Source organism: Acromyrmex echinatior, chromosome 13 (genome assembly GCF_024713525.1).
Source record: "Acromyrmex echinatior isolate Ae372 chromosome 13, ASM2471352v2, whole genome shotgun sequence".
In the NCBI taxonomy this organism is placed as follows: domain Eukaryota; kingdom Metazoa; phylum Arthropoda; class Insecta; order Hymenoptera; family Formicidae; genus Acromyrmex; species Acromyrmex echinatior.
In genome coordinates, this window is record NC_141864.1 from 4,428,519 (window position 1) to 4,440,279 (window position 11,761).

An 11,761-nucleotide genomic window follows, 5' to 3' on the forward strand; every position below is an offset into this window, starting at 1 on the left:
ATGTTATAATGGAAATCTTTAATTTGCAGTCATAAAAGCTGTCGTTGTCATGGAAAAGATAAAAGACAATCACTCTTCCCTTTATTTAGAATGTTTGCGATTGTAATTTGATAAAATACAAAGTTTCGTATCGTTTTGTTACCGAAAATTACTTTCCTTCCTCCATTATTCATTACACCGCATAGATTTGCGCAAAACACAAATGTGTGCGCGTTTAATGATTTTGCGTAAAAGCTCCAACTGATGTTCAAGGAAATCAGCATGAAATGCTCTCATTTGTCAATTACATGGAAATTGACGAATGAGAGAGCTATGCTGTGCTGAATAATTCGTGAATTTGTTCGAACGGTTATAAGGTGCGCTCTGAATGCAAACGCGCGGAGTTCGCTGACAGTTCGCGCATACGTCAAGTAATTAGATGCGGCAGACATGCGGAATGAGCGGAAAATCGCACGCGGTTATTATTATCGCAGCAGCGATTTTTCCTCCATCCAACATGATTGACTCTTGACGATGTCGCGGTCACTATCGTCTCGTTTAAATTCTAATTTTATTTCTATCGCTGCGATATGCGTATTTATGAGTGATAATGAGCTGTTCCTAGAATTTTAATCAGAGATAAAAATTTATCTTTAATATAAAACTTATTAATATATAATATTTATATTGTAGTCAGTTTTCGAAAATCTTCAGCAAACTTTCGTACACACATAACGTCCTAAAAACGTTTTTTATCACTTATGTTGCTTGCTAAAATTTAGGGATGGGGAAGTTCCTCCTCCTTATTCCCCCTATGTCCATATATTATTTACTATATTTAAAGAGTTTAATAGATTTGTTTCTCTAATAAAAGGTCTATTTTTTTTAAACATTTAGATAAAATCCTTTATTCTCCACAATTTTAAGGAAATATGATACATCGAATTTTATAATATTATCGTACTGTTATATCTGTGTTATGTAATTTGCACTTTTCATGTTGTACACAAGAAAAATTAAATTTTTTTACGCATATGACAGATAACAATATCCATTCCCAATGGAATCGCACTCAATCAACTTTTGACATAGTTGATAATTTTTATCAGTGCAAAAAGTTAATTACTTTACACAGAACCGATTAAAGCGGTTCACGTTTTATAGCACAAAATTCTTTCATTACTTGATATGTCGACAGATCAGTGAATCGGTAAATTTTTACTGTGTCTGTTATCTACTTGCGCAAAAAAGTTGCACTCTTGCACGATCGTCAATTGAGGATCGCTATTGATTTATCGATGAGTACATTTGAATGCCAAGCTATCGAAGGGATTTCTAATGCATTGTTCGTTTCCTTTCGTATGATTTCATTATTGATCGCTTTGGCTACACTAAATGCATAGAATTTTCACGATACACGCGCAGATAGAAAATGCAAATAAATTTAATTCGCAGGAAGATGAAGAATTAATGCACCATTGATCCAATTTGTGCTCTCATCGATGTAGCTAAGTCTTAATAATTCGCAGAAGCGACGCGAACTGGGTCGTTAAAAAAGTTATTACTGTTATTATTATTGTTAAATTATTGTAGTTATTGCAAAACGATTCACAAGTTAGATTCATGTCAGTTTTTGCTCAGGAACAACGCTATATGATTTGTGGGCTTTTTAAAAAACATTCTATACTTACCGGTAGTTTATTAACAAGAACGAAAACTCGACCTGATTATATTACATGCTCTAAAGAAATTAAATATGCGTTTATCACTAAGTTGAATTCTTCTTTCTTGCGCTCGTTGGCAACAAAATGATTTGTGTATTTAATTGTGACATTATTCGTAACAAGTAACAAATAAATGATAAAACTCACTAAAATAATCTGAGTCTTCAGTAAAACGATTGCAATGCACGCGAATTTCTTACGGGAATACATGAATATAATTAAATCGAATTTCGGGTGCAACATTGGGTAAACCGTAACCACCGCATTAACTCCCGTAAATTTGAATTAATTTAGATTATATGGACTCGCGTACTCTCGGATATTCTTGGTTGTTCTCTGGTCAGCGAACTTATTGTAAGTATCGTGTAACAATTGAGTGCTTTGAAATTAGAAAACAATAGCTGATTAATTGCGTTCATTAACATTAATTGAAAATACATAACATGGAAGTGCTAGAAATGCGAAAAAAGAAAAGTATATTAAAAGAAGAAAATCTTATTTATTTAATTTTAAATTTCTGATAAATTTAGAAAATTATAAATTAAATTAAGGAAAGAAATGAGGTGAATACAATGTTGTGATAGAAAAAAAATTTCTATATTTTCAGTGTTCTTTGTCTATATCTGCGTTCCTTGTCTGTGTCTATATTTATATTTCCTAGTCAATTAAGAGTGTAAAGTTGTGTGTAATTTGAGCTAAGAAGAAGACAGTTTATTTTCCTCTGTAGATGTTCCAATTGGAATAATTTACGTAACACAAGAGAGAATGAGGGAGCATTATAGTCTATTAAAATCACATAATACGTAAATGACTCCACTGTATTTGTAATTGTAAGTGCTATTGCACTCCCTGCTGCAGTTTGAGAACTCTTGGTTCGCAACCACCAAGTATGTACACCATCGGATCGAGGCCATAATAGGTTTTCCACAATTCGCCTGTGCTTCGTGTAACAAATGCCACTACGAATCCCATCTCACCATAATACAATCCCACAGAGCACAACCGCACCTTGAATAGTAATGCCTTTTGTAATTGGAGCTTTAATTCTTACATTACCGAACAGATAAATTGAATTAATGCCATTCATGAGTTTCATCGAAGTGCAAAAAAAGAAAATTTGAATCTTTTCGAAAGTATATTTTTTACATAATAATTATGATCGCAGAAAAATATACAAAATGATTTAAATTTTTATCATAGATCATCGATATTTTCTCTTTCACAACTTTTTACGATAAAGTTTTAACAAAAAGTGAAGAAAAATATTTAAGGTTTAGAAACAGAATTTAAGACTATAATACTTCAACTTTGTTTGTTCATAAAATTTTTTTATAAAATTAAATTTGTTTATATTGATGAAAAGTTAGAATACAAAAAGTTATATCGCATAATATCCACTCATATTTTTATTAACAGCAAAAAGAATTGCTTATTTATCTTTAGTTTAAGGAGTCTTACATATCCACAATAAAATTAATAATTAATTAAATTGATTATTTAGCTTTAATTTAATAAGAAGCTTTAGTAGAATATTTTATGGATTAAAAGGAATGTGATAATTTCATGCTCGCGGAGCCTGCTAATGTGTGGTTTAGTGAATCGGCTTTATACGTGCTGACGCGTTGTGGATTTGCATTTGGATCTGCTGTGATGTCCGAGCGACAGTACAATCTGTCGCGTATTATATACTCGATAAACTGAAGTCCAGGCCACAAACGATTGTCAAAGTTGTGCGGTGACGCCAGATAGTTTGCAATATGTGCGAATTGCGGTGTTCATACATGTATTAACACTATTGTACAAAGTCATTGGCACAATCGTTTCCAGCTATTCGCACGTTCGGACAATTAGGCTATATTAATGCATGAAGCGCATTCTCGCAATGTCCCCGCGATTGCCGCGTGTGCAAAATTTCAAGGTAATTGTTGGAAGATTAATAAAATTCTCGAAATGACTACTAATATAAAAATAAAAAGATGTCTTTTCTGTCCAAAATTTTATACGGTATTTATTACGTTAGAAATCTTTAAATTAATAATTTTAAAGAATGTTTTAACATACATGCAGTTATTTTCATATAAAATAAAACAGTTATGACATTCGACCGATTATCGTACAAAAAAATATTAAACATCTTTTCGAAATAGCATGGCTTTCTCTTTTTAATACTATTTCAATGCTTTTTAAATCGTTTATAATTTTTTTATTAATAAAAATATATTTTTTTTTTGTATAGTTATGTTTTTAATGTTTGAGTTTTTTGATTGAAAAACAAATTACAATGTATTCATTTTTATAAAAATTATGAACAATCAGTTTGATTTAGATTGAATATAGCTATACATCACCTAATGTCTCGTTTCTGTAATATTTAAGGGTCAATTTCTTAATAATTTTATAAGAAATATAAATTTCAAAACTTGAAAATGTTGCTACAGTTAAGTAATTATTACAACAGTAACTTGCAATTTTGAGTTTATAAATAGATATTCACGTTTAATTGAGATATTTTTCTTAATTAAGCTAATTTTTTGAAAATCTTAATTTTTTAAAAATATTACAATTAAATGAGAGATTCGTCAAACAGCTTGATAATATATAAATCTGGATCAGTGAATACTTACTGATATCACTCTCAAGTATGCCACTAGTAATCAGTGAATTCATAGTTAAACTAAAAAGTCAACTATTTAAAAAATCAATGAAACGTGAAATCTTTAACATAGCCAACTTTTAATGTATAAATTTAATATATATTATAACTGACATGCAAATATCGGTATTTTAATTATACGACACTGAATCTTTTTTTTTTCTTTGAATTTCACTAATTATTCAATGCTAAGGATGACATTCAATTAGTGATTATCCACAGATTTGGATTTTGAAAGTACGAGAAAATATTCACTAATTTCTTCGGTTAATTAATTTATCATGGCCTTCTCGTTTTAGATTTCGTCGTAATTTACTGCACGTCCGTTTCGCTGGACGTCTTTCTTCCGCCACGCTTCCTGCACCGCATATGTAAATGCGAGAGTTAACACCACAGAACGCACGGAGATCAGACCTCACGGCTAACGAGATTTTGTGAGAAAGCTGTTGTGGTTGATGATTCATAGTGATCTTCCGGCAAATATTACTTTTACACTATTTCTTTCCCCGGTTGTTTAACATTTGCCCACTTTTGTTAACGAGATCGCAACCAGGTTGCAATTATAATTAGATTGCGTAATGAACATTCGCTGTGCCTGCGGCTCTCAAAAGCGAATATAATTAACAATAGAAAATATTTGTTGTTTTTTTTTTGTTATATCCATATCTCAATAATCGTATACTTATTTTTTAACATATACATTCGGAAAATATTGTTTTTCAACAGAAAGTTAATTTATGGAAATCTGTACTGGTAAATCTACGTCCAAACAGAGAGTTTGATAATTATTATAATTATTATAATATTATTATTATTATTATTATTGTAATTACCATTTATCTCTGTTATAGTATTTTTTTTGAAAGAGCTCTATAAAAAGCGTATTAGAAATCTTTTCTCTATTCGACAAAATCGAAACAGAGAGGAATATGTTCTAACTGGGAAATTAATTTTCGAAATTGAAAGTGCAGTTATTATGCGACGCAACGATGTAATAGCCGTGCCTTAAGCGCAGTAATTATTTCCCACTCCATTCAATAGTATTATAACCCTTCCCTCACACCCATTTTCAATCTACGTGAACTCATTCAAGGTCCGATAGCTTCATTCTGACAGCCCGTATGCCAATCCATGAAATTTCTATTTTCAAGGGACACGAGATTCTCAGCCATTACGAACGGAAATTGCAGCTATTATTATAATGACGCGTTTAATGAAAGTACAACGGAGGGAAGGAAGTCGCCGGCAGCGGAAGTGAGAATTGAAACTCGAGAGAAAAATCACCTTCAATGGAAAAACGAATTATTTTAATTATTTTGAACTGCATCGACCGCATATATCCGGCGACTATCCTGTCGAGGTAAATATATGCCAGGAGTGGTGTATTTATTCAGCGTTGTTCCCCGCGGAAAAAGTTTTAATCGAGAGTTCGCCAGAGTCGCCCGCGAATCTGCGCGCATTTCAGCCTTTCCTTCACGCCGGGCCGCTTTTCTCTCGCGTAATTTTTATTACCTTCTCTCGGTTAGCGACATCCATTTATCTCGCCTTCTTGATTTATCTTTCTACTTTAAAGCAGATTAATCGTATACTGCGTAGACGAGTCGGCTTACTGCGAGATATAAAAAGCGCGGCGTTGCTCACGTCGCTCCACAAGGATTAACCGTAGAAACGTGCGCGAGATCGCGCAGGATAATCGCAGGATAATGGCAGCGTGTGTTAGGTATATGGACCGCAACGAAACGGAGCAAGGCGTTAACGAATTTTAAAATGAGATCTCTAAAGGTATATAAAAGATATTACGCGTATAATGAAATGAAAATAGATAAAAGTTGTATAGCGCGGCATAGTGTCCTTTATATTCAAACTTCGACCGTCTTCTCCGTTGCTTTCTCTTAAGAGGACGTATTTCGCAAAATGCGAATACCTATGCAGCCAGCCAAATGACATAGTCGCCGATTCAGTTTGCCATGTTCCGATTTTATCCAACTATCGTTGCCTTTGTCGTTGCGCTTCCATGGTTATGCGTTGTGGAAAAAGACTCACTGTGACTATCGAAGTTTTTCAATGGCCTAAACGGATAACGTGTGTCGGTGGACATTTCCAAGGATCCAACATGGTTCTCTTTGAATCGTCGGAAAGATCGGTTACCGACAATGACACACTCGAACATGAATGAACGTTCAATTTTAAAGGAAAGTTGCTGGAGATATAACTTGCAAATTTTTTTCTAACCGTCATATGTAGAGAAATTGTCTTCATTACTGTGTCCGTTTTTATTAGTGTGCCTTTGTTTAAATAAGCCATAAATAAAATTAGCAAATAAATAAGAAAAGATTATTTTTAATTAAGTTAAATTATTAATGTATACGATACCAAGGATAATATTCTATTTTTTAACTATTAAAGTATAGTAAACATTTTTCGAAAGATACATATCACAATTTAGAGGAATTTATGTCCAGTAATATCGCAAAATTTATTACTTGTTTCTATATTAATACATACTAATGCTTTGTATTGGAAAGTTGAAAGCGTTGCATTATGAATGTACATTGAAACTGTAAATATAATTAAAATAATAATTTATGCAATATTAACTTAAACAATTAGGTTATATCTATTATCTATTTTAGTAACTATTTTAGTAACTATATATTAAAATGAGTCAAATGCGGAAAGACACAAATTGAGAGCACATTAATAGGGTCATCGCCCCTTAAAGGATCTAATGGGGGCAAAATATTTTCTTTTTTTTTTATTGAAAATTATAAAACATTAATATTTTTTTAGATTAAGAAATATCATAAGAAAATTTTAATTTTTTTGTTACATTAAAGTTATTTAATAATTAATTCACGAGCACTATTAGGGACAGTTACCTTATCTCTTTTATAGAATCGAATATTGATTTTTAACGAGAGAAAGCGTTCTTATTCTTCTCATCTTCGACACATCCGATCAAACATGCATCCAACATCGAATTGAATTGTAGTTGCTGAACCGCAGCATCGCAGTCGTCACCGCAACCATCATTATCGTCACCGATGCCATCCCCGGTATTCCTCACTCACTCTTTCTCCCCCCCCTCTCTCTCTCTCTTTCTCTCTCTCTCTCTCTCTCTCTCGCTCTCTCTCTCTCTCTCTCTTTCTCACTTTCCTTCACCATATTCATGATGCACTTCCTGCTGATCGCATATACCTGCATCTTGTCGATGCACTACGCATCTCGATCGCCGAGCAACGTTTAACCCTCTAAGTCTTACAAGGGCGTTACGCCCGAGTTATCTCTTTCAACAATTCTCACCTCGTTTGACTTACGATAAATATGAGAGGGGATCTCTTACTTTATCTTTTTTTTTCACAAGATTGTCATAAGAACAAAGAAGTATTAAAATGGACGAAAGAACACGTGCAAGAAAAAAAATAAAACACGTACATATTAACGTACATATTTGTAAACAATTCACCTTTACACGGAAAGAACGATTTTACTAAAGTAGTTAAAAATATAGGTAGATACAAATCTAAAAATAATTTTATTGAACAAAATAATTATATATAGGAAAAAATATGAATAAGCAATGTTATAAAAATTGTGATATTGTAGTAATTAGTTAGAATGTCGTACGTAATTATTTTATTAGTCCAATAAAGTTTATTTTCAGATCTGTATTTAGGTAAATTTTTAGATATTTCAATATAAAACCATGTTTCTTCGTATAATTTTACACTAATTGTAAGTGATAGCTATACTTATTTTAGTCGTGTTATTTGATATTTTTCGCTGAAACGAAAAATTCTAGCGTGCGATTTATGTTTGCATTCAACCTGCTAATGAACTGGTTAATTATCGCGTAACTTTACGCGGATTAGTTAGATAGAAAAGGCACAATTTAAAGGTGAAACATACGCTAGACTGTATGGAAGACGCACACTTGCTGCAGTATTTCAATAGTAATGCATATACGAAGAGTATCGGGCTGCATCTCGAAATCCCGAAGCTACTTGTAATTCGAGGCGTTGTATACATCTACCTTTTGGGTATCCAATATCCTCCAAGTACTTGAAATACTTCCGATATCAGAAACGCCTCGAGGCTTTCGCATCGGTTGAAACTCCAGCCTGACGTATCGTTGCGGTCAGTCAACAAAATATATTCATGTGGGATATATTGCTTACTTTCCGCCGCCTGCCTGTTACATGCAAAATATTGCTTACTTTCTCTCCCGCCATTGCTGACGGGGCTGGAAAGTCCGATATTTCAGCAGTAGTAGTAGAAAAGATTTATGATGATAATAGAGAAAGATCCATTTTAAATTTGATAAAGATATTCATACTTTTTCGCATTTGTCAAGCATTTGGTATATTCAAAAGTTAAAGATGCAATTTAAATTAATTTTAATCGACTTCAGGGGATCTTAAACTCTGTATTAGGTAAATCATATTTTTATATGACAATTACTTTTATCCTCTTTTACTGATTTGAAAGTCCTTTTCCAAGATTAAAGTATACGCATTAATACGTGTCTGTGAGGTGGAGTTTATGCCGAGAACGTCAAAAAGTTTCAAAATTGAAATCTTCTTTACCATTTCTTAGTCCAATATGGCACTCTAGAGCTATTACGTCGTGACAACATACTTTATATAAAAGCTTTGCTTCATGTAAAAGCTGTGCAATTTGTACTTATGAAATTGTAGTCCACCAGACTATTAGTTTGCATAACGTGGAGTTGAGAAACAACATGGAGTTCTTAGAATTGGATTTAGACACCAATTAAAACATTATTGTTATACGAAAATTTATTATGTATTTTTGCTGTCTATATGAGATATTGATGTAGTAAATCAGTGACACGTAAATCATCTGTGACTTCTACTTACACTATGATTAATTGTCTTTAAGATCCCCTTAAGATGTATATATTGTATAAACATAGTAAAATCAACAATATTGAAAAATTAGAAGTGTTTCATTCACTGTAGAGAAAATATACAAGTAATTTAAATAATTAGCTTTACTAGATCGAATTAGATAAGCATTCCGTAAAACATTATCCCTTAATCGCAGAAATGTGAAGCCGCGAAGTGAAGACTTTCATGAATATTCTTACGCAGAAATGGAACAATGGGCAAAAAGCAGCGGAGTGAGAAAGAACGTGTAAATGGAATAAAATTTTCATTTTATTACCGGGCGTCGAGTTTTGCACGCGCCATCGCAGACTGTAAAGAAACCGCGCGACAGTATTTGTCCCGAGATGTATGCGCGCCTTGAAAAGCGCAGCACTCACTTAAGCAAATTACCTTTCGTTTAATTAAAGTCTTATCCACGGCTAAAGTATAACGTCGCCCTCGGGTACACCATGCTCTACATATTCCGCTAGAAACGAGATGTTTTCGTACGAAAGTCAAGAAGCTACCACGGTCAGGCCGGCATAATAACATTTTTCAGAGATCTCGTAAAATAATTCTCACGTGAAATTAACTATGCTTCTAACGTATAATGCAACTAGATTGCAGCACGAAATTCTTTGGTATCTACTTCGCTCCCATCAGTTTAGCTTCCTTCCTTCATGAGAAAAAAATTTAATCTGGATTGAATGACGCTATTTAATCCTTTGTACGGCGTTAACTTTACATTGCGTTGAGATGAATAATCAGCACGTTATCTCAAGCACACATTACTTCAAATTGATCTTTAATTAGTACACTTATTTTTGAGCATATTAAAGTAAAACATCATTATTTATTTAAAGTAATTACAGTAATTAGTAATACATTATAATTGAGATTTGAGATTATACTATTAAATTTGTAACGTCAAATTATAATCAATTTGAGTTACTTTTAATTATTTCTGTAGGTCTACTACTGCTTTTACTTCATGTCGTTAATTTAAATAAAACAATGAAATTAAACAATTTAAAAATATATATATGTTATTGTATAATATATAGTATTTTAATTACATATTTTATTATGTAAATAATATAAAGCAAGTACAATTGTTACAAAATAATTTATCACAAATAACAGAATAAAATAACGAATACATGTTAAGTGAATATACATATATACTTTTATCCGCGCGCGCGTTAAATCAGAAGCTGGAATTTAAAAAATATTTTTAAAAACACACACATCACATAAAATAATAACGATTTCTAATAAACGACTTGTTACTGAATTTTTGATCATTGCAAACACAATATTACATCATAGAAATATCACAGAAGATATTTTTCATCGTTATAAAATATTGACAAATATCGCGTTTCAGAATATTACAGAATATTACTATGGATCAGATCAAATTGAATTACGTCAGATTCGCAATACGACGAAGAATATACAGTGTACATCATTTAGCCGCAAAATACGTATTTGAAACGTCAGTTGAATAAAACCTATAAATGTCCAGGTCGAAGACAATCTAACAGATTTTTTTTAACTCCGTCAGTCTGTATCGTTTACGCGTGCCATATTGCTGCGTCCGAACGTGAATCCAGGGGAAAAAAAAAGGAAAAAAATAGCTCGCGCGTAATCGCTTGCAAACATACACATTTGACGCTCGATGGTTTCGCAATCGCCGTGGACAGACGATAGTATTCCGGACGGGCTTTACGGGTTGCGATGCAACGCGAGCTGTACTACCGAACGGGGAGCTTGTCGCAGCATCTCTTTCCTCCGAGGGATTCATTCGACGCGCGAAATTGCCCCGCCGCGCACGAAACGGAACGGTCCGCGACGATTTTATTACATGGCACTAAAACCTGGTAGATTACCTTTACAAAGTTACCGATCGAAACTGGTGGTCCCTTTGCAACGGATAGTGGATCGCTCCAAAAATTCAACGCTCTCGTTGTGAGATTAATTTTTCTCGATATTGAGAAGTCTCGCTTCAGTGACGGTATTTTTTGCTTTATTTGGGAATCAAGTCAAAAGCCTTCTTTTATCTAAATTTATATATGATAATTTAGGATAAAAATAACTCTCTCTTTTTCTCTCTTTCTCTCTCTCTCTCTCTCTCTGCTATTTGTGTGCACAATAATTTGATAGATATAAAAAAGCCTCTTTTAAAGTTCTTTAAGTCATACACGATAATTTAGAATATTGAATAAATCTCTCTGCTATTTGTGTATGTAATAATTTGATGCATGGTATAAAATTTGTTCCATACGAAAAAATGATTTTGCCGAAGTATCTAAAAATTTTACTAGATATCTGAAAATAATTCTGTTGGACTATTAAATTATGTAGGACGCTCAAACTGATCGCTAGAAAGAAATATAACCATTTATTTTGTTGATATGTGACTAAATTTAGTACTTTCTTATTTAAAAATCATGTTGTTCTATCAAAATTTGATATTAATTATTGTATCCAAATTTGTTGTTCTAATCAAATTT

The 11,761-nt window shown here is 32.7% G+C and overlaps 1 protein-coding gene across 1 annotated transcript in view; it reads left to right on the top strand.

The window, feature by feature from the left end:
- The window catches only part of dpr1 (defective proboscis extension response 1), a 395,482-nt gene that overhangs the window by 352,651 nt on the left and 31,070 nt on the right, over window positions 1-11,761 (top strand). The window lies entirely within an intron of this gene.